Below are 23,084 nucleotides of genomic sequence, written 5' to 3'. Positions count from 1 at the left end.
CTGAATATGTAAAAAGAAACACAAAACCACAGATCTGTGAAGTTGGAAGAGAGCTCTGGACATCTTTCAGTCCAAGCCTTCCTCAAAGGAGGGCCAACTATGGCAAGTTGCTCAGGGCTGTGTCTTCAGTAACAACATGCATGAAGACTCCACAAATGCCCTAGCTCTCTGCTCTAGTGTTTGTCCACCTCCAGAGTAGTAGACTTTTTCATTATTTCTAATTGGAATTTCCCCTGTTGCAACTCATCTTTTTACTTCAACCCAGTTCTTTAACTAGGCCCATTAAAATCCTATCTAGGAAGTGTCTAAACACAGGGACATAGGGAGATGGTGGTGTCCTGGTTCCAGCCAGGACAGAGTTAATTTTTGCAGTAGCATGGAAGGGGCATGGCTAGGACCTGGAAGTTATTCTGTACTACCTTATACAATTTCTGGGAGAAGGGGAAAGGGACTCTCTCCAGGGAAGAGGGGGTGCTGATGCGGTGGAGGATATGCAACAAAGGGAGTATTATCTGTTTTCGGGGGTGTCTATCTGAATCAATCTTTCTCGTACCCTTTGTCATTTGTATTGTTGCTGTTACTGCTCGTTTTCTTATGTCATTGCAGTTTGGAGTAAATTGTTCTCACATCAACCCATGATCTTTTCCTTTTGTGCTTCCAATTCTCCTCTCCAGCCCACTGCAGGGAGGAAGGGAAGGAGAAATCTGGGGAGCAAGACAGCACTGCATGGTTTGGAGAGTGTTATGGGGGCATTGATTTGGGGAGTACCATTCCTAAATCACAACAGGTGCAGAAGGAAGCATCCTACTTCATAGCAAGATGGATAGCTTTCCTTTTTTTTTTTTTTTTTTTTTTTTTTCTAAGTGATTTGTATCTTGATTTGTCTTCAGAGTTCTTGAGGATTGATCCTTATTACTATGGAGCTTTTTTCATAGATACACATAGCAGTGTTTTCACTGATTTTAAATTATTAATAAGTACATTATAAAAATATTTAATTGATCTTTTACTGAGTATAGGACATGCCACTGTATTTGCAATGTTTAATGATAGCCAGATGAGAGCCAGGAAATAATATAAAATGTGAATAGCAAGCAAAACTATTATCTTTTGGAAGAAAAATTGAGATGTTTCCTAGCATGACTAAATATACTCAAGAACTGTATTCATTCAGCGTATTTATGCAAGTAAAGTAATATTTATTTGCTATCATATATCCATTGCCAATCAAAACAAAAAAATAGTAAAGGGAATAATGGATAATCACTGATAAGAAATTATTTAATAATAAGGAACTAATTATCACTTTCCAGATTTGAGTTTACGGCTTCACATACTGACATAATACTGATAATTATTCAAAAAAAACTGTACTCCTTTTCTCGGGGTCTGTAGCCTTATTACACTTTGTGGTAAAAATTCGGTCTGGAATAGTGATTTTGACATTTAAAAGATGTTTGTAAATGCTAATAGTTTCAAGGACATGCCATTTTGTGCATGTATTTTTCATAATGAAAAGGATTTTTCTGAACTCCCGTACAACTTAACCAGACTCCAGGTTAATGGAAGAATGTTCTTCTGGCAAATTCCTCTACCCCACATGAGGACAGTTTTAGGCCTTGAATTCCATATTTCCATAAAGGAAGACATATTAAATTGACAGTATAAACCATTACACATTCATAAAATACCTACCTATTGCAGTATGAATAAATAGGTGGGCTAACAGTAAAATGCTTATCTTTCCTTTCCATTAGCAATAAAACTTAGCAACTGGTAAACATCCTCCTTTCTGAAGTGTTCTTGAACGTCTCAAAGAGATTAAACTAGCCCATCTCTTCAGGAAGACCCAACACAGTACAGGTACACTTCTGCCTATTGTACTGAATTTGTAAAGACTAGAGGAACAATTAGATTTTAAGGAGTTTGACAGATGAGCTCCTGTGAAGGGTACATTGGCTATTTGCTTTATAACAAGAGCAGTTAATCTTTAGCTTTAAGAGGATTTGCTTTTTTTTTTTTTTTTTTTTTTTTTTTTACAGATTTTGGGTATCATATTTTATTGTCTCTTGAATTTAATATAGTATGTTTCAGTCGACCTAGCAACATAGCTTGAAAGCTCTGCCCAGCAGTAAGTGCCTGGACCTGAATTATATGGTCTCATTTAGATGGTCCTCTTTACAAAAAGTATCACTAACTGCATTAATTGTGAAGAAAGAGTCATTTTGCTTCATTTTAGAGACACATTAGCACATGCCATTTGCAATGCCCTCAAATTAACCCTTAATACAGCAAAATATTTACAGGAATATTCATAGATGCAATGATTCATAAATGTGGCACTTGTTTTTCAGAAAGGAATTGTATTTTATACTGTTAAAAAGAACTCAAGGACTATGATCTACTAATTAAGCTGGGGTGAGAATTTGTCATTAATATTGATACCCTGTTTGAACTTAGCCAAATCACTTACAGGCTGTCCTTCAGAATATTAACTTTGAAAATATGTATAACAATCTTAGCTCTTCTACAAAGGTTTTGCAAACTTTAACTAATATTTGTAAAGCATTTTCAATGTCATTGCAAGAGAAATCACTGTAATCATTGTAAAAGCGCAAAATAATTTTAGCTAAAATATACACATTTTTATAGGATGTATCTTCATAAAAAGTAAGCTTGATGGAATGAATACTAACCATTGACATTTAATAAATCAGGAAGTGTATATGAACATCTATGACAGAAATGTACCAGCAAAGAGAAATCTTTGGAGCTGTCAATCTATCTGCAGAGAACACCCAAACAAATGTAAAATCAACTGTAAAGCCCAGGTCCTCACTTGGTGATTTTATTTAAAGGGGTTTAGGCTTTTTTTAATACCCTGAGATAGGTGCACCAGAGAAACCCAACAACATACTCAGGAATTTAAACAAGAAACTTCTACTGATGAACTTTAGAAGATCAGGAACTTGGCAAAATTTAAAGCAAACATTCCATCAAAATAAAGCATTTCACAAAACATTGACTTAGCAAACTCTAACCCAGGTAACATTAAATTACCCAGATATCAAGAAGAGGAAATCAGGAGAAGAAAAAAGAGAAATAGAGGGAAAAAAAAGAAAAAAAAAAAGAGAGAAAAGTAAGCTATAGCTGCTACCCTTGGAACCAGCATGGTCTCAGCTGATTCCAAACAATAGTCATGCAACCATATGCATCTTTGTGCAAGGCTTTTAGCTGTTTTGGCCTTCTCTGGCCACACCCCGAGGTGGGGCTTGCATCTGATAGCCACTCTGGGGTTAGACTGGGGTTCCAGGGGTGGGGTGTGGGACATCACTTCTGGTGTGCCAGGGACCAGCAGATGGACCAGATGGCTCCAAAGGGGGCAGGTGTGGGGCACCATCTCACTTCTGCAGAACTTCCCCTGACCTGTCTCACACAAACACTTTGGTTTGAGCCAGTAACCACTTCTCTCAGTCTCTTGCATTAACAAATAATTAACAGGATAGAATATGTACCTTAGTAAAATGACACTTCTCTTTGGGAGAAGGAAAGAAACAGAATTGATTAAGTATTTCCAAGTACAGCCCTTTTAATATAACTGGGTACTTTGCAGTCATGTTATCTAAAGTTTAAATTGGCTGGACTGGAGCAAATTATGTAAGAAAAGGTAGCTTTTAAGTTGTTAGCATAAAATCAGTCAATTTAATGAAAAGAATCCAGATAATTCAATATTATTCTTTTTACTTGTTCTTAACCTTCTTAGCTTTTCTAAGGGTAAAATACCCTGAACTTTCTCAAACCAGCTACTCAATTTCAAAAGATACTAAGATTTTCTTTTGGCAGTCATTATAAATTAGGCTGCCAACAGTAAAACCTAAATAAGCTCAGGAATTCTAAAGGCATTATCAGATGTCAGGCATTCTGTACTTAATTGAACTCAAATCCTTATAACATTTAGACCTGCACTGTATCCCAAACAGTAAAATATATCCCAATATTTAATTAATCCTGGATTTACTTAAGCAAATCCACTACATATGAAAAAAAAAAAAAATCAGTAATTTGACCACTGTGGGCTCAAAAGTATTTGATTGATTAGAACTTTTTTTTAGTATGGTCTTTAACTCAAGCTTAATTAATATTACAGACTGCCTTTTATTCTGAAGCCCAATAGAACTTGCTCTTTCTGTCTCAGATACAGCAGAATGATATCTTCAAAGATTTTCCAAATGACAAACTTGTTCAGGCACATCCTCAAAAATAAATACAATAGAGAAGCAACTTCTGCCACAGAAAAACAGTGTTAAGATGATGAGTAGGAGACAGGCTGAGATACTTCTATGATAAGAGGGAAAGAAAGAATACTTATGGAGAATCAAGGATAAGCATGTTTTGTCTCAAACTTTCTAATTATTGTGACAAGAAAATTGGGATTGGAAGAGATGATCTTGTGGAGGTGGGGCAGTGCTGTTCTGAGCCAACTTCCTTTCCCACCTTGAGACTCATACTCAATCATCCTCCAGTCCTTACCTGACTCACTTCCAGAAGGGCTCTAAAGGGCTGGTTGTACATGCCTGAATTAAATTGTTTGAAAAATGTAATTTACCAGGTTAACTATAAAAGGAAGTGGATTAGTTCAATCGGCTCTCTTTTTCCTCCCTTTCTTTGTCTCACTACCCCAGTTCTGGAGCATCCATGAGGCAGCACTAATGCAAGATGTAAAGACTGGTAAAGATCCTTCTTCCCTTTTCTGTCTTTATTTCCTCCCTCCCTTGCTTTGTCTGGGAAAAGTGCAGCTATAATACCAGCACACTGTATTGATGTTTGTTGTGAAGATCTGAAGCTTGTTGAAGTCTGTTGTGAAAATTAAGGGCTTGTTACCCAGAACATTTGAGGCTAAATAGTGTGCTAGCTGCCAGAGTTAAGACAATTGTTCAATAAAGAATAAGAACAACCTAACACAGGACTGGTGTCTTTGTTCAGCCTGATAGGAATTTATAAGGAACATGATGCTCCCTACTGGTGGTCGTGACACAGAAGTCAGCAGCACTGACTAAGGAAGGTGAATTGCTTTTTTACATCTTTTGTAATTGAGTTTGGGCTTTTAATGTCATCTAACCGCTTCTGACAACCTGCCAAAATGGAGATGGCAAGATCTTACAATAAATTGCTATAGAAATCATCCTTCATCTGCTCAGTTCAATGCCACAGCAGTTTTTAGCATATACTTTTAGAATATACCCCTCTTACCTTTAAGTTTTCCTAAACAGCCGAGATAGACTTAATCATGTCATTAAATAAATAAATAAGCAAAACAAAGAAAAGACCAGAAAAACCAGCTTTTTCAAACCACAAATAGATACGGAATTGAAAGCTACAGACAAGTCACTGCCTATGATTCTTAATATTGTCTCTGTATATTGAGTGCACAAAACACCTAGGAATCCTATTATTCACCTTACAACAGAAGAGAGTTATTCATGTTCCGTGTTCCATAGGCAATCCAAATAAAAGAAGTCCTGGCTGGAGAACTGTGTTTGAAATTAGTGCACAGTAATCAAGTAATTGCAGTGTCTACTACAGAGGCAATCTCCAGATGCTACTCTTAGCAGTAAACATTTCAAAATTCTCTCAGTCGGAGTCCAGTCCAAAGCAGGGCTTGGACTGTTTGTTCTCTTTGTTGTTCACTGATAAAGGAAATGCATCTGTTTTCATCCCTGATTTTGATACTGTTGCTCATCCTGTACTACCACACTACAGGGAACTACAAAGATGAGAATAAGCACCTTCCAGTAATTTAGATTACTCTTCTTAGGCTGGATAAATTTTGCATTAGGCAAAAATGTTTCTTTCAATACAGAATTCTTATTAAAAGACTTTTTTTACACTTTTTATCATGGTTTTTTAAGCTGAAATATTTTCCTTCTGCCTTTTTATCACGAGAGATTGATTTTAGTTGCTACTCACAACTCCATACCTACTTTTTGCTTGAATTTTTTAATTAGCCAACTCATTCATACACAGACTCACACCTTCAAGATGGTAGAAAAATAAGTTGGAGTACAGGACACATTCTATAATCCAGAATTTAAAATCATGATCCCCAAAGACACCTGTTGTTTACTTGTTTTCCTGAAATTTTGCCTCAGACTTTTGTTATAGTAATAAATTTTTCTATTTATAGCTTCTAAAATAAACACCATATTGATGAAAAATGTAAAAGATTAAGGTGACTAAAATCACACTGGGGACTTTTATCATCTTTCATGTTTCTATTCACAGCTAGCTGTTATGGCCTTTTTTCCCCTCAAATTCTGGCATTCTCTCCTGTGTATTCACTGTGGTTTTTTAACTCAAACAAGAGAGCAAGGGCTTCCACAGACAAATCAAAGATATTTTCCATGTCTGTTCATTTACTGCATAAATTGCAGCATGCAGTGTACCTTTCAACTGAATCTTTTAATTTATTTTCACCTGTATTTTCAGCATGTGTTTAAAGAAACACAGTGAGTGGGGCTGGAGAAGAAGCAGAAGGGCAATTAAAACATTGAAAGGATCAAAGCAGTTGCCATACAGGGGGACACTGAAAAGGTTCATACTTTTCAATCTGTGAATGAGAAGGCTGAAGGAAGATGGAGGCTGATGAAGTAATGAGTGCAATGGAAAAAGACAGAGCAGAACAATCATCAAATCTCAATAAAACTACTAAGAATTTTTTTTAAAACACATAAGAAGTTTTTCTTAAAGCACTGAGTAACTTTGGATTAGCAACTAGTTGCACAGGAAACAGTACTAGTGGATAGTACTATGAGATTTAAAAAATACAAGACAAATTCAAGCACAATGGGTCTATTAAAATCTACTAAATAGAACAGGCAACACTTGTGCATTCTGGGGTGCCAGAGAGAAAATGCTGATCTGTTCATGTGGTTTAAACCAAATGAGAATCAAAGTCATATATTGATTTATTAATGATATGTAATTAACCAGCAATCACTGAACAGTCAATCACAACAACAGGTAAACCACAACATTGTATAACTACAAAGTGCATTTACATTCCTTACCTCAGAATTTGAGAGTAGATAGAAATTTCTACTTCTCCTTAGCAGAAGAGGCAACTAATTAAAGAAAATTCACAGCTGAATGTTTTAACTAGATTCTTTACAAATTCTGTATTGAGGAATCTGCACTGTCATCAGTTGTTTTTCATCCTGGCATACCAGAAGTGCATATTGAAGCTATCCAGATACCCATCTAAATAAGCAGTTATGTTGTGAGTTATATTTGAGATTGGGCATTCAGCTCTTTTTTGCAATGATGCATATTTAAAAATGCAAGTCATGAACAGGTAAGGTATATTTAATTAAAATTATCTCAAAAAAGGAACTTTAAATGGACTGCTTTAGCTTAGAAAGTCTAAACAATTAAAGGCATTAAAAAGGTAAAGCACTTATAAATGGTAACTGAAACTGTCTGTCTTCAAGTTGCAGAAGAAATATATGCAAGAGCTAATGCATATGGCATGAAATAAAAAGTTCCACAACTTCTAAGATATTGATCTTATTTTCTGAATTTTTTTCTTTGTCACTCTGCTTATTAAAGAAATTAATTTGGAATTTACAGTACTAGCTATTTTGCTATATTCACAATATGAAAGAACAATATTTAAACACAATATGAAAAGACATAAAATGTATCCCAAAACAAGGGATAAGAATACACCAAAATTAGCCTTAGACTATGGAACAAGACTAGAAACTGCAAAAGAAAAAACTAATTCGAAAAATCTGATAACGTGAAAAAGCAATTTTATTATGGTGTGATAACAGAACTCACAGAAAACAGTGAGTCTTTGATTTCAAATCTATTAAATCAATGTCACTGCTGCAAATTAAATCAATGATTACATGGCAAATTTATGTAAAGAAATAACCTTCTAGGTGTAAAAAGGCATTGAAATTCTGAACTCATGTATAAGGCTTTCAATCTGATTTCATTTTTGTGACTGAAAACTGCAAATAAGAAAATTGCTATGTCATAACAGCACCAAAACAGAACATAAATTCCACTTTGCACTTTCACATTTTTAATGAGCAAGATGTTTTTCATAACTATTATTTAAATTAATGTTTGCACTAAAAGAGCCTATCAGCTTGGAGAAAAGATGCATAAATTGCAAACTTGCTCACAAGCAGCTCTTCCAAAGCCTTTTCAGCTCCTCTAGAGATTATAGCCTTTTAGAAAGACCTGTCAGTCTCACAAGTCTTGATGTTTTAGCCACTTATAAATAATAAAATGCTGTAAAATTGCTTTTGTCTCTTGATACTTTATTATTCTTCTGAGCAACTCCACTCTTCACTCCACTTCCCTCCTCTCTCCTCTCCCCTCGACTCCATTATCCCCTCACTTTGCCTCCCCTCCCTTTGCGTTCCCTTTTCCTGTCCCCTCTACATTATTTTTGCACAAGATACAGCCAAAAAAGTTAATTTGAAGAAAAATGGGACTGTCTGTAACACAGTGGTTGCAAAAGAACACATATGTTTAGTGCACTCACAGAGCATCACACACTCTCCAAAACTCAAGTACCTCCCAAGCCTAGGTGGAAACATATTTTTTAAATCCCTGCTTTTGTGAATGTTTAGAGTATTGTTCCCTCCAAAAGCCGAATCTGCCCTGTGTTCAAGAGAAACCTGATTAGCTTTGACATATATACTCTGTAATGGTCAATGGAAATCTAAATGTTAAATGTTTTACTATCTTATGGTTTTGCAAGACTACAAAAGGGAATCTAACAACTGAAACAAGGATTTGTATTCTAAATGGCATAGGCAGCAGCTGGTTCAAGGCCCCTGAAAATTCTGAAATCCTGTCATTAAGGAGAAAAGTAGATCTGACCTCCTGTTTTCTTTCTATATAGTACAATGTAGAACTTTTTAATACATGAATGCCTGCTAGAAATTTTATTTTCTCAATGTTTAAAGTAGACTGAATGATGTGGAAGTTTGATTGTGAGAAGATCAAATTGCTTTAAAAATATTGTATTTTCAGATGTAAGCGGTGTTAAATAACACTAGTAGGATATTGAGAGCTAAGAATAAACTGGATTTACTTAGGTTTGTATGCCCAATTGGAAAAAGTCAATGCTGCATTTTAAAACAAATTAAGCCTTATGTTTACTTCAGAAGATCCCTGTTTCACAGAGGAGTAGAAAGTAGAAAAGGAGAGCCTGTGCTCACAAATCAATTACAAAGACATTACAAAAAAAAAAAAAAAAAAGAAAAAAAAAGAAAGACAACACCAATAAACTTGTAAAATAATAAGATTTAGATAAATTCAAGAATTATACTGATATTGTAGATGTGTACATGTTTCTGCACCCAGGAGGAGCTTGTTCTTCCCAAAATGGGAGATGGTGGCCAGCAAACAGGTAATTCTTTAGAGACTGATAACTGAATAACGGCATCTCCCTCTGTCCCATAGGCAGTTATTTTTCACAGAGGGATAGAGTGTGAGGAAACAGATACAGGAGTAGGAAATGGCTGTGTTGCTATCCCATACCAAAATCTAGTATCTGTCTGTAAGCATGTATGGGGATCCCAGGGTTCAGTCACTTTGCCATCACCACTCCAGTCCCTAGTGAGACGTTTTCCAGAGAGAGCACAGGAAACAGTAGCGCCAGGATCAGTCTCTCCTGAGCTCACAGAGTAGGTCTTGGAGGCCTCACCTCCTGGCTTAGCTCCAGAAGTGGCATTAAACAAGCATATCCAAAGGAAAGCGAATGCCAGAATTAAACAAGAAAGCAAATGTCCTCTTGCATAACACCAGATGCATTTGCCCCAGGTGGCACTGGCATGTAACATTCCGGTGACGTGTATTTTGAGAAAAAAGTTTTTTCTGTTATTTTCCTTAGCCTAAAAGGTGGCCCTTCTGCTAAACATTGCTGCCAAAGTAACTTTCCCATTACTCATTTTGCCTGAAATTTGAGTCTTTTCAAGACTGAGATTCACAACACGAAAAAAACCTGTCTTGTGGAAAGAGTAAAATGACATCTGTCATGTTACAGCTGGCTCATTGTACATACCCAGCTGCTTGTACAGCTGAGAATCTGTCTTGACTGATGTGGCCCTTGCAATGAAAGAGTTGAAATGCAGGCTTGTTTAACAGGCTTCCAAGCCAACAGAGAAACTTAAATAACAATTTGTTATATTTATTTTATGATCACATGATTTACAACTTTATTTCAGGACTTTGGATATTTCAGAGGGCTCAGCTTACTCCAGGGCAATTTTGTGGTAATCAGACTTGCCAGGTCTTTCTACCCAGGAATTTCAAAGAAACGAAAGGTACAAATTCAAATTCAGGGACAGGAAGGGTGTGGGTGTGAGAAGCAGAGAAGGAAAAAGAATGCATAAATATTCTTTTTCTACATTTTCTGAATTTTCATAGTCATTAAATGCCTGCTAACTTCAGCAATATAAGGAAGAAGGTTTAGGAAGGAAAAGTATTCAAAGCCGATTCGGAAGTTTCAGCAACCTGGTCTAGTGGAAGATACCCTTGTCCATGGCAGGGGGTTGGAACTAGATGACATTTGAGGTCCCTTCCAACCCAAAATCATTCTATGAGTCTATGAAAAGAATGGTAATAACCATAACTCATGTCTGGACCATTTCATTTCCTTTTCTACATTTTTTCCTATGCTTGCAGAAGAATGGCAGAGAAGATGGTTTGTTCCTAAGATGAGTGTCTAAAAAAGCAATTGCAAAAAACAAATGGCTTCCTCACTATGTACAACACAGGAATCATATATTTTGCATTTCACACGGTCCAAAAACAGTATGTTCAAACTTCAGCTCCAAGGGTGGTATTGATGGTCAACAGATTTGCTCAAGAAATCAGGCTTGGTGGCACCTGGTACTTGCACTTCAGGTGCTTACAACAATGGCTTCCACTCGACTACCCTGAGAAGGCATCTGGGATACCTGTAAGTAGCTTCCCAGGATACAGGAAGAGATTTTTCAGTTATGCTGCAGTGTGGTCTGGGGGAGTGAAGGGCTTCAGGGAGGTCCTTGTTTTGTTTAGGGCGCTCAGGGTCAGCACTGCAGAGCAGAACTGGCAGCTACAGGCGCTAGGCAGGGGCCTAGGAGGATGGGTGGAGACACCCTACAGCACAGAGAAATTGTATCATCTGGAGGGAGGAGTTGCTTTGTGAACCACTTCTGTCACTGAGAGGGGTTTCCATATCCCTTTTTCTCAGAGGAAAGCACAGATTTTCAGCTTTTCACCAAAAAAATTCGTTATGTAATTTAGAGGAGAAAGAGGTGATGCTTTGAGGAGAAAAGCTGAAGTAATTTGTAGGTGACAAAATGAGCATTTTGAGGGAAAAATTAAGGTATATTAGAGATTTCATAAATCACATTTCAGGGGGAAGATGAGGTAAATGAGAGGGGGAATGACCAAACTGAGGAAAAAGCTGAGGAGACTTGGAACAAAATTACTTTTTTGAGGAAAAAGGTGATGAAATTTAAGAAGAATAGAGGCAACATTTTGGAGTGGAAATCTGAGGTACTTGTAACAAAAAGAGCTTTTTTGAGGGGAGGAAATATGAAGTAATGTGAAAGAGTAGGAAGATTTTAGAAAAAGTATTTTATAGGGACATTCTGTGGAGAAGAAACCTGAGAGGGTGCAGTTTTTGAGGAACATACGTGGTACATCAGAACATACATGGTAAGAATTCTCTCAGGGAAGAGAGCTGTCACTAATAGGAGTAGTGTGGAGATTACTGATCAGGAATCAGGAGAGCATTTTTCAGACTGAAAGCAGGGATGCATCAGGGAATACACTAACAGTGATGTGGCAAGATGTGGAAAGGAGGAAGCTTTATGGAGGCCATGCTGAACAATCCGTCTGTGTGAAGTCATTCTGGCTCTAGGGTACCAAAGGGTATTCAGCAAAATGCGTTTTCAGACTCTGTTCCATATGTACCAGCTTTCCTACCCCACTTGGCTGTAGCATATGCCAATCAAATTGCACTGTACTTTGTTGCATCTCGGTTTGGGGTTTAGGTTAGGGGTTCTGCTCTGTTAGCTAGCCGTGTTCTGTGTACCCCCGTGCACCCCCCGTGTTTCTTTTCCCCCCCCCTCGGCGGTTCACTCCAGGTCCCTGACTGTTAGAGCTTCTGCTGTCACTCCTGTGATCACTCTCTGTCCTGCCTGGAGGGTTCGGTGCTTGTCACGCTGATCTCCCAACCCCGTTCGCCCCAGAGCCCGGGGTCCACCCCGGTCATGTCCCCGCTGGGTGCCGTGGTCCACGTAATCACCACGGTGCCTGCCCGCATTGGGCAGGAGGGCCCCTGCTCTCCTCACCCTGCCTCCGATATAATCCCACGCCTTGGAGTGCTGGCTGCTGTTTTTCTCACACACCAGCTGGAAGCGGGTTGAGGCGCTCACTACCACAAAAAGGATGTAGCAATGCAACTTGCAAAAATAATGACTTGGTGTACATTGGGAATACAGCACTTTTGACACTTAAAACAATGGGACAGCATCAACTGGCAGAGAATTGAGTACTTCTTCAAAAGTCAATACAAAAAGTATATACAATAAAGTATACATCTATATAGGTCTATATGGAATAGTTACATCAGTTTATGCAGTTGATTGTGATTCAATGATACAAGCTGCTGTATGGTTTTCAGTTTGTAAACGAGGGAGATATAAATTGTGTGTTTGGCTTTTTAAAGACTACATAACTTTGATACTGACAAACATTATTGGCTGAGTAAGATGAGGTGTAGGTGCTCACATTAACTTTTTGTAGTGTTATGATTATTTTGTTCTCTTATGTTGGTTATTATCACTTTCCTTAAGGAAATTGCACCACCCATTTCAAGTGGAATTCAGTTTCACTTTTTCTTCATTGAATGAACATCAAATTTGGAGCTTATTACTCTGACTTATGTCTCTTGAGCTTTCAAATACATGAAGGCAGCTGACAGATCCATCTACACTGGACCTATAGAAGACCAGCAACTCTCAAGAACAGGTAATGCAAGTGTAGAGAGATAAGCTAGCTTAGCTGAAATAGCATGAAACTTTCATGTGTAGACAACTAAAGATCACTACATTTTAACTAAAAATGGTTCAGTTTCCTATTACTCTTGTCTTTTGTCACTAGCTAATGAACAAAAGGAAAAAAAAAGTATACTGTTTTCTGCAATTATAATAATCCTCTCATTTTTCTTCAGGTGCTGTTTTTATCTTGGGACTCATAAAAATAATGCTCAGTTGTAAAGAAAGAAAAAAAAAGAGATGATCTTTGAAAAAGACATGATCATTTAATAACAACTCAAACTTTGGACTACCATAAGGGAAAGGCAATAGATTGGAATGATCCATCATACCAAATTTGTTCAGTAATGATTTAACTTCTGTTGTGCCTCAAGAGAAAAATCTGAGACTGTATTTATCCTGAGTTTTAAGTCAAACAGAAGTAAAATAATTTCTAATATAAAATTAGTATTGCTCTGTCTGATGAGTCAGTCATGGAAATCCACTGCATTAAATATTTTCAATCTGACTTTCTCTAAAATACTCCTGGGAATGTGTACAGAGTATCCTTTATTCATGCAGAAATTAAGTAGAAAATAAGCAGCAAGAACTTCAGCATAATAATCCATGCAGAAAGCAGCTCTTAAAAGCAATCCTGACTCTTTTTCTTTCTGATGCACAACATTTTGGTCCCAACCCGATAGTGGGGTTCTGCCATTTACATGGGGGTCTCCCCTCCTTCTATGTCAAAAAATGTCAAAAAAACCTGTCAAGTATCAAAAGGGAAATCCAGAGCTTGGGGAAAGACAAGCTGAGGCCCTCACTGGTGCACTATTGCTGCTTTTGCTGGCCTCAGGGAGGCCCATGTGAACTGCTTGCATCCACCTTTCTGTTCTATCAATAATTTTTAGGACTCTAGTGCCACTAATGAAACAAAGGTAATTTTAATGCTGCTTAGTAGCACTCACATGTTCGGAAAAGACAACAATGGGGCCTGGCCAGTGCTGCAGGGTAAGATGGGGTCTCTAAGATGGCTTCTGCCAAAGCCTGTCCTGGCTTCCTTTCAGCTGGCTCCAGAAGTCCCCATCCTAATCATCCTCCTCAGTAGTGGGTCCACAGTATTCCTTTTAGGCATAATCTTAACAATCTGCTTCCTCCTTTTTGTGTTTTTTTTTTTTTTTTTTTTTTAGTTTTTTTTTTTTTTTTTTTTTTTTCTGTGATTAATTCCCATCTGAAGTTTGGCCATGTTCACCCACAACCTATTATTAAGCTTTTCCCTGGTCACTGCAACTATTGGTACAGAAGGAGATATTGTTTGTCATGCAGCAATAACCCAGGTTGTTTTTATCTGAGCTGAGGACAAACAGGCTACCCAATACGTGCATGGTCCTGAGAAAGCAGGTTTTACCACAGCAAAACCTAGACAGGTTAAGCCAAGCCTGGGCATGTACCAAGACCATGAACCAGGGACAAGTTTCTGACAATTGAAAATGATACTGATTCTATTTTCTTGATCACTTACCTTATACAATCCATTCCTTGTATGAAACCTTAAAAATAACACTACTGATATATCCTAGTAGCAGTATTGCTACATGTCAGCTGTTGTTGCACTGCAGAGCCTGGGAGCTGGATTAAGCAGCAACACCAAAGTGTTCAGGCATGGTCCAAAGGCTCTATCAAATAGTTCCTGCATGAAAAAAAGAGTAGACCTAAAGTAGTAGAGTAGTCCTAAAGAAGACCAAGATGGATGCTTGTGGAAAGTATAGAAAATTCTCTCTAGCTTTTTCAAGAAAGTTACAATAAAAGAAGAAAGGGACTGAGTCTCTTAATGTCCAGTAGGCAGCCAAATCATTCTAGTCCTATTGTAGATCTTTATTTTCCCTTTCTAGTATCTCATGTCTCTTCCACGCACAGTATTCTATTTTTAATGCACTACTTCCATGGTTTAGCAAGCGATCTGAGAAAAGCAGGAATAGCATGTTAAAAATGAGATTACATTTTGCCAGGGCAGAATTTTCCAGCAGCAGTGACAGTGTGTCTCGCTATGGCAGTTTTTTAAGATCACTAGTAGAAAGGGACTGTCAGTAAGGATGATCTAAGGATTTGCAAATATTCTGAATAGCAGTTGCCATAATTATAAGTTTAACTACAGATCTTGCAGCATTGCTAGCATCACTGTGTTAGCATGTTATTATTCTGACTAATCTTTCATTTCAATTGCAATAGATCTCAGTGGCCCAGCTGTGAGAGGCCACTACACAAAGCGTGAATAGACTTGCAAAATGAAATGCCTTGTGTACTGAAGTATTTAAAACTTGAGACACGGCAGTAGAAGTTCTTTTTGAGGAAACTTATATATTTTGCAATACATTCTAACCAGGCAAAAAAAAGTTAAAATTTATAGAAAAAGCTAGTATTTTAAACATAAACATCATAAGATAAGAATAATGTTTTTAGAAAAATAGCTTACTTGTACATACCTGCCTATTAAAATGCACACATAGTTATCTGCCCTTTAACAAATATTTATTGAAGTAATTTTTCTCCTTGTTTTCTCCTGTCAATAGTGCTCTAAGAGTTTATTTCAAAATAATAATGCACTTGTTATTTCCTCTGTAATGCATGAATAAAGCAGATATTCCAAACTTTAAATGAAATTACAGTCTACTACAATGTGTTGGATAGTGCCAAATGCATATAGCAAATTAGATAATCCATCCCCCTGAGCCTGAAAAGATTTGGTCCCTTTGAAAATGTGACTTGGAAACAGAGAAAAGGCTGCATAGTTTGGAGTAAACTGAAAAATATAAAACATAAACAATTTGTAAACTGTAAAATGAAAATATCTATGTTACGTGTAATTAATAATATGGAACTTTCTAGTGTATCAAACCAAACCTCTTTTCAAAAGTATTTTTCACCAACTTTTGGCTCATTTTACCCCCACGTTCAGCAGTTTTATGCTCCAGGGATCTATAAAAGAGATACTCCTGCTTATATATGAAGAGAAAAAGATTTTTATGAATATCAGACAAGCATAATTTATGCAGGAAGTCTATTTAAAACTCTGTTTAGCACTTTTACTTGCATTAGTAATATGAGAACACCATTAAAATTAATTTTCCAAAAATGTGTTGGACCCCAATTCTCTCAACTCATTCCCATAGTTACTTAGTTTTCATTGCCCAAGGATTGCTAATATATTAGTATTAACAATATCCTCTTTATTACCTTGCATAAAGATACTTACATCTTCTCTTGTGTGAATATATTTGCATTTATTTATACACACACGTATTTGCAAACTCATTTAATAAAATCCAGTCCCCACAAAATAAATTTTTTAAATCCTAATGACTTCATAAAGAATCAGAATCTTATTCTTCGATTCCTGTATTTTATCATCAGTCCTTTTAGGATCAGAACAGCAGAACAACCTCTTACTGGTGTATAGATAGCCCTTACCGACTTTGCATGTTCTTGCATACCACCACGCTCAAGTTTGGCCATACTGGTTCAACTGATTTTTGTGCTGTTGCACATGTGTCATGGATGCACATGAAAACAACTTCAAGCAAATAACAAACTCAGGCAAAATTTAATTGTCAACCAAAATCAATGGCCAAAACTAACAAGTGACAGGGGCAACCACAATTCCAATAATATTTAACAGTTCCAGGTGCACTGTTGCCTGTCAGGGATATCATTATTACATGGATGGGAATGATGACTCCAAGTGCACACCTGCTCATGCACAGTCACTGGGGGGCCTCTCACTCGCCATTAGCCAGAAAATCAATTTGCTTCACCCAAAGGCTCCTGGAATTGCTCAAGGATATCCAGCAGAAAAATAGTCACTTACCTGGGAGTGGGGGGAGAGCACTTATTTCTGTGAAGTCTCCTTGAATGTCATCCCAATTCCCAGGGGAGGTTTCCCATTGCTGACACACTGCTTCAAAAAACACTAAACATGGTTTCTGTCAGGGCCCCATTTTTAACCTAGTGGGTTGGGGCTCATGTTCACACATGATCATGGTCCAGAAATGTCTCTGCCTCTCTTTGTCTTGCAGCACTTTCTGTTGTCCAAGGATTCCTGCCCTTCTCATTCCCACAGCTGGGGGTGAGGTGTGGCAGGGTCATGGTTGTACCTGTCATAGCTGTACTGTAGTGCTGTAGAAAGGGCACAGAAAACTGGTGCTGGCCACTTATCATCCAGGAAAGTGGGTACTCCTGCCATAATACATTATCTGCTATGTATTCTTCATTGGGTTAATTCACAGAAATGATATTTAAATTTTTGTCACTTTTTACATTTTTCATGTTCTGTAGATCCATGTGAAATAAGCTTTTTTACCTTTTTAGGCCACACAAACCATTGCTAACAAGATTCTAGAATGATTTAGGAAGCTACGCTAACAGATTATGTTATAGAACTGCTCCATATTTAAAAGAATTCAGGGCTGTCAGTACATTTTACTACCATGAGATATCTTATCCTATCCTATCTTATGCCTTATCAGCAGGTTGGTCTTGCCAATTATTCTATTACCCATAATTTTAGATGCGTTACTGAGCTATTTGACTTCCTATCATTTAAATCTCTTACCTAAAATGATTAAAACAAAAAGGAATCAAAGTACATGAAGCAGTAACGGTCACTTCAGACTAGTATGTGGAAACCTTGGCATACTTTAAGGATGGACTTAGGAAACGCCCCATATAAATTTGGTGATACAGAATGATTCATAACTCATAGGAAGCACAAGCAGCATATGCTACACTGAATTACGGCCTATATTACCTCTCGCCTGTTTACTGGTGCAAGTTGGAACACAGCTTATCTTTGTGACTATTCTAGTCCTGAAACTAATCTGTATCTTCAGCTTCCCAAGCTTAGAGGATTTCTGTACTTTTATAAGGAAATCAGAACATCATTATGAATAAATTAATAACATATTAATTGTGATTATAATTATGCATCAAATAGTCTGCTCATTTTTATTGGTCATTACATTTATTTGTAATCAAAGAGTTTCTTTGAGACACATACTTCATGTTGTGTGTACGATAAAAAAAAATAAACTTTTCTTCTTTTTTTCCTTTTTTTTTGTTTTTTTAGTTCCCTACTTGTGCCAAGCATTTTCTTTCCTTGGGTAAGCAAATTCTTTTTCAAAATAGTTACTGTATTACTCATTGACTTATTTATTTTGAAACATACAAATAATGGAATAAACAGAGAGCAAAGAGGGATGTTTTCTGTTAAGTAATGAATTATTCAAGCAGTTAATGACAGAAACAATGACTTCATTGAAGCTACAGTTCTCTAAGGCAACACTATGAAAAAAACTGTACTGAGACAGAGCCATCCTTCAAGTTAAGAATCAGAGCAGGTGCAGACTCTGTTGTCTGAGGGTTGTCACTGCCAGCTGAATGGACTGTGTCTCAGCTTTCACTGGCATGAGTAGGCAAAACTATTCATTGGCACCCTAGAAAAAAGAAATGGTGAAATTAGTTAATGCACATATCACAAAGCCCAAGAGAGATGTGGTTCTGCTGTTACAACCACGAGCAAAGAGTGGTAAAAGCTGGAATGTGGAATAATTTCTAAAATACTCACGTGAAACACTGTCCACAGTGAAAGACATGCAAAAAGAGAATCCACACAGTGTTTAAGATACTATTCATGGTATTTCTGTGAAGCTAGATCCAGTATGATGCTGATATTAGAGGCATAACTGATACACGTAGATACTTTTTCTTTCCTACTAGTTTTTTTAGGTAGGAGAAACATATGCCTATAAATCCTTTTAATAAGTTTTGCAAAATACTTTGCTTCACCAAGAAAAGTACCCCATAACAGCCAACAGACAGTTGATTAGGGCACTTCTCTGACAGACATGTAACTTTCATGTTGACAATTTCTCTAAACTCTGTTGTGTTGTGAGTGCTTTAATAGCCAGGCTGTTGCCTCAAATAACTTGAAAAGTTTTCAGAGAGATACATTTGGCCCTTACCTTCAGCTGAGGGTGTGAACAGAGACTCCTCCTTTGAGAAAGATGCATTCAAAATTCTGGGTATCGTATCTCAAGATCAGCAATATTTAAGCTACCTTTTATAGACATCCCATTAGTTATTGTAGTCTAGTCCAGTTGTGAATCCTGGTCTGGACTGATTAAGTGAGAGTGTTTACATTACCTTCTGGGGGGATTTAAGTTAGTTAGTGTAAATCAAATGCACAATGCAGAGAGAGAACTCTTTCACATAGACTGAATCAATGATTAGAAGTTCCAAAGTTATCTTGTCTTCTTTACTATGCTTCAAAGAATCGTGTCTCTTGCAGTTGACAATGTATAAGAAGTCTAACTCAGGGACTTAATTATGTGATTAGTGCTTCAGCATTTTCCATTCAATAGAGGAAAATTATGTATTTAGTTTAGAATCTGTTTTATTTTGTGAGCACAGAAGTTAAGCACTGGTGATGAATATCACAACTGACCTAACTCTGTATGGAGTTTGATGCTAAATATTGAGTCTCATCTTGATACTACTTTTGACTCCCAATGCTTTAACAATAAGAAAATTAAGCCACAGTATCCTTCCCAAGATATCCCAACCTCAGCTAGACACACAGGTCTTTATCTACCTATGTTTAGAACATAGCTATACATTCTTAATACTGATACCCTGAAGTTATCCCAGATGTTTACTTCAGTACATAAACTTCAGTTTGTACAGAATTCAATGGCTAGTGTACCCTGTAAATGCAACTTCTATAAACACTGAATTGGTACTAAACTGGAATACTGCTTCCTGTCAACTGCTGAACTGATTTAAAGATACTTGTCGTGTACAGGCTTATAAAATTGAAATGGTTGTGCCCTACATATTGAACTATTGATTGTAGTACCCACTATATTTGCTCATGGTGTCAGAGCTAAGGCTTTTTAGCGTTTTCATAGTATGACTACAGTCATCTGCAAATACTGGTAAAATATCTTCTTGGAACCGAAAGTTTTTCTTTCCAAAATGCAGAAAAGTTGAAATTCTTTGGAGATTTAATTATTACTAGTAGCTGCATTAAATATACTTTGTGTTACTCTTGTGGTCTAAAGCAGTCCTAAAGCTGTTAGAGAACTCTCCAGTGAGACAGGGCTGAATAGACTTTTTGCCACACAGTATAGAGATTACACTCTCCCCTGCACTGTGATGGTCCCAGTATTTCCTGGGAGTCTCACAGAGCAAAAAACACCTAGAATAAACATATATGCAGCGAGTCCCAAAGGTTTCAAACAATCACTAAAGTGTCTAGGCAGTGAATCTGAAATCTTTCTGAATAAGACTGCACTTGGTGATTATCCTGTCATCTCTGTGCTTCAAAATTTCTAACATTATTCTCTAGCACAAGGTAGGATGAAGGGCTCTGTGTTTGGGCGACCTCTTGTACTGGGTCTGGCACAGATGGAGTCAATTTTTTTTCCCAGCAGCCAGTATGGTGCTGCACTTTGCATTTGTGACTAAACCAGCATTGATAACACCATGCTGAACAGCGCTTCCTTAGGATGAAGGCCTTTCTGCTTTCCAACTCTCTCCTCAGTGAGTATTTTGTGGGTGTGTGGGAAGCTGGGTGGGTACACGAACAGGAAAGCTGATTTGAGATCACCAAGGGATATCTTATGCTATGTAACATCATGCTCAGCAATAAAAAGCTGTGGAGGATTTTGGGGTTTTTCTTTGATGGGGGGGGTGGGGGAAGGGAGCTCTTCCTCAAAGAGAGGCTGGAAGTGTTAAGTGCTTTGCTTTTATTTTTGTGGGGGGTTTTAGGGTGTTTTTTTGTTTGTTTGTTTGTGTTTTTTGTTGTGGTTTGTTTGGGGTTTTTTGTTTCCTTTTGTTTGTCTTTCCTTTGCTTTACTTAGTAAAGTATCCGTATCTCAGGCTACAAGTTTTCTTGTTTTGGTCTTCCTATTCTCTTCTCCAACCCGCTGGGGTATGGGGGAGAGTGAATGAGCAACTGTGTGGAGCTTAGCTGTAGGTTAACTCACAGCAACTCTACATAATTAGCTGGTTAAAAGACCAGTTGGAAATTCAGAAATCAGTACAGCTCCCTAAAGGCAGTAAAAGAGGACTGTACTAGAAAAAAGTATATGAGGAATGTTTCTAACATGTTTCTGTAGCTTCCTTATGGGAAGTGGAAAGTGTTCCATTGATTACGACATTTAAAACCAGACTGCCTTAACAAAAAAATATGCAGTGAAATTTTTGGCAGTTTGACAATATGATTTTATATTTCTGTTTCTGTGACAGTTCTGATTCTGGAGTTCTACTGAATCACTGACAGCCGTGGCAACATGATGGGAAAGGAGACAGCAGTACCATGCTATTGGAGCTGTGAAGCAGAGAAGCTGTTGCTACTTGAGTTGATTATAGCTGGTAAAAAAAACCTTGTCACAATAAAAATACGCTGACAACCAGAAACAAACCATCTTTCTAGTCCCCTTGGGCCAATCAGTTACACTGCTCGTGACTAAAACACATTGACCATCTTGTAAGGAACAGCGCTGTCAAATAGAGTGTTTTGGACATAGCAGTTTTGTTATCTTTGTTCTCCTTTTTAACCGTCTCTGAAATTTCATTTGTATGCTGTATCTTTTTTCTGTTTTAAACAGTGTCTGTCTTCATGATGATTGAGGTCTTCACTTTACATTATATTGGATTATGTTTGCAATATATTTCAGAATCCTTCAAAATAAGAAATGTTACAGTAGAACTATTGTTCATCTCAGTTTTAATGGCTTTACTATTATTAGAAAAAAGTAAAGTCAAACCATAATCTGGATATTTTATTGGGAAAAAAAGTGTAACTTAAAAAAAAAATCAAGCACCTGTTTAATAGTGTTAACTGTTTAATTTTTCATATTTGATTTTTCTGTAATACCATTTAATGAATTTCACTGGTTATAATTTAGTTACTTTTAATTAATTTTTAATGCTTTCATTTTATTTTTTAAACAAACTTCCTCTGCAATATGTTATTTTCCAAGATTCTTATATTGCATGTGCTTTGTTTTGAACCTGATTGTTTCCTGGAAGCACCAGTAGCTACGCTATAGAATCTAAGGAAAAAAACAAAAACAACTAAGCAAACAAAAACATCAAAATCCAAAGAAACAAACAAGAAAAAAAAGCAAATCTGCTCTCAGAAAACTCAACATCTCAGCATATACAACAATGGTCTGTCTTTCTCACTGTCACTCTTTATCACAAATTCTGCTGCAGTTAGAATACCAAATGTATTCTTGAATAAGAACATTTTCCACATCCCACTAGAATATGTGGGGTTATTGTTCTAAGACATTTTCCCCCTCATTGATAGACAATAGGGTGTTTCTTTTAGATCTATCTGTTCTCTGAGTTCTTTTTTTTTTTGCGTGTGTATATATTGTTTTCTTCAGTATTAGCTGCTGAATCAATCGTATATATTCTTTCACCTGACCAATGTCTATTTTTCCTGCTTCACATCCAGTATAATAAGGTTACCTACAAAGAGTAACAGAAAACATGTGTATACATCTACCAAATCTGTGTTCCTCCAACCTATAGGAAATAAACTCCTGTAACAAGGCAGCAACACATCAGATAGACAGTCTCATGCTCCAGAATAATATTCAACAGAGCACTAAATTTAGCTAAAATTATCTCAGGACTATATTTTTCAACATAGAGTAGTTAAATCTAATTGAGACCTCTAATTTGAGACTAGGGAGTCAATATTAAATAAAATATCAGAAAAAGATATGTTTTTAAAAAACAGGAAGATAAAGTATTCTGTTAAAATTTAATTTGAAATCTGTGCAGATTTCAATGTTCAGATGTTGGTCCATGAGCATGACTATGGTCTCAGGGCCATCCTGACACAGGTAACATAAAAACTTCATTAGAAAAATGAAGTATATAGATTTCAGGAAGTATAAATTTTATGCAAAAGGTAGGAGTGAAAGAAAAGCCTCAAGAACTAGATTTAAGGCTTGAATAATG

Source organism: Anomalospiza imberbis, chromosome 1 (genome assembly GCF_031753505.1).
Source record: "Anomalospiza imberbis isolate Cuckoo-Finch-1a 21T00152 chromosome 1, ASM3175350v1, whole genome shotgun sequence".
Lineage (NCBI taxonomy): Eukaryota > Metazoa > Chordata > Aves > Passeriformes > Viduidae > Anomalospiza > Anomalospiza imberbis.
The sequence above is the reverse complement of the archived record's forward strand: the minus strand, read 5'-3'. Positions refer to the sequence as shown.